The 1,785-nt window shown below is 37.8% G+C and overlaps 1 long non-coding RNA gene across 1 annotated transcript; it reads left to right on the plus strand.

Moving 5' to 3' along the window:
* Positions 1-615: 615 nt before the first annotated feature.
* On the plus strand, positions 616-1,539 carry LOC125489980. The gene is made up of 2 exons (XR_007267382.1): positions 616-1,064; positions 1,285-1,539. It is a non-coding gene; the product is annotated as an uncharacterized LOC125489980 (long non-coding RNA).
* Positions 1,540-1,785: the final 246 nt, after the last annotated feature.

The following is a 1,785-nucleotide window of genomic DNA, read 5'->3' on the forward strand; positions in this document are numbered from 1 at the left end:
ATAAAATAAACTGGATACAAAACGAAATTTGGTTTCGTCTAATGAATCCTAAAGTAAGATCTTTGTGATCTTATCGACGCGGGTATGGTCATCGTCTACATATCTGCAAGTTTATTTACTTTTTATGTTCTAGAAGTTACCTCAGTATAAAGGGTGTTACATTTAGAACGGACAGTATGGGAAAGTGTAACATGCAGTATAGGCAGTGGAAAACAAGAGTGCAGTATAAGGGTTAGAAAATGCGTAACTCACTTTATACTCAGTTTTCCAAATATCAAATAAGTTAAGCGGTAGTACACTCACGGGAAATGAAAAGGTTCCACTGAGAAAAGCACCATATTATTCCTAAACGAAAAAGGCTAGGTTAATGACGCCTTCTGCAACATTGAAGTACATTTAACAGAGCATTAGGATATAACCAACTAAAAAAGGTAACATTTTGTTAAGTATTTGAGCTAGTTTGGTGTCGGCATTTGAGTGGAACTTTTTCATTGCCCGTGAGTGTATATATGTACTTATCCAATAATAGATCATTTGAACTTATTCACACGAAGTTTTTCAAAGCTTCAGCATAGTTACCTACTATCTATCTACTTCTACTAGTATCCTATAGTTAGGTTGCGTTGCACCATTTAACTTTAACTATTACAAACGTCACATCGTCTGTCAAAGCATCGGTTAAGCGAAAAATTGGTTGCACCATTCAACTTTGGTTAAAATAACGTCATAACTTTAACGATAACCATAACCACCCCATGTTGGCCGGTTACTGCTTTTGTTAAAGTCAGGTAGCTGTCAAACGCGTTGTATAACCTTAAAATAACAGTATTACGTACAAATATTAATATTAAATAATTCTTATCATGTCGCTTCTACGTGAAATAGCGCTTGAAACAAGTTCCTCAGAAATTGAGATTGAGGTGGAGTAAGTACGGAACTTACGAAATATGAAGAGAAAGGTGTACTTTCAGAGAACTGATAGATTCGCAGGTTCCAGGTCTCAAAAATGTGGCTCGTGTGTTGGCTTTAAAACTAGAACCTTCCTTACTGCCTCCGACGACGAAGTAAGTGCACCTATTATTATGTTGTAGGTGTAATGATCATCTTCACCACCAAATAAGCGTCCACTTCTAGCCATGGGCTCTTCCAAGGAGTGAAACAACACTGTGCCCTCGGCCTTCCTTATCCAGCCACTACCGGCTACCTGCCGGTTGCCGGTCCAGCGCAGCAATCTAATATCAAAGTAACCTACGTAACTCTTTGATTGAATAACCTTGTTTTCAGAAATTTTGCAATCACTCAAATACAGAAATATATCAATGAAAATAAGGACAGAACTAAGAAGAGTGCAGCCCATTATTGTGGCTACGGCATAGCTGCATAATATATTATGTAAACAAAATAGAGACCCTGTGCTGTACCACCAGCTAGGTTTTTTATGATGATTCATCATCTGATGAAGAGGAACCTGTCTATGCAGTTAACAGGCATGATGAGCATAATCGAAGGATGTCAATAAATAATTATTTTAATAGATTACATCGTTAGTTTTTATTTCAACTTGTTAAGAATTAATTAAAAATAAAGGCTTCTATTCTATTCTATTCTCTGGGGGTGTAAGTACCTGCACCTGGCTCTCTCGAATGGAACCTTGGACCATTTCTCCACCACGCTGGTACACTGCGGGTTGGTGGGTTCACATATCTAGATGTGCTAAATCTAGATACGCAGGTTTCCTCACGATGTTTTCCTCACCGTAAGAGCGATGGTATACATTGTACTTAT

This window comes from Plutella xylostella, chromosome 19 (genome assembly GCF_932276165.1).
Source record: "Plutella xylostella chromosome 19, ilPluXylo3.1, whole genome shotgun sequence".
In the NCBI taxonomy this organism is placed as follows: Eukaryota; Metazoa; Arthropoda; class Insecta; order Lepidoptera; family Plutellidae; genus Plutella; species Plutella xylostella.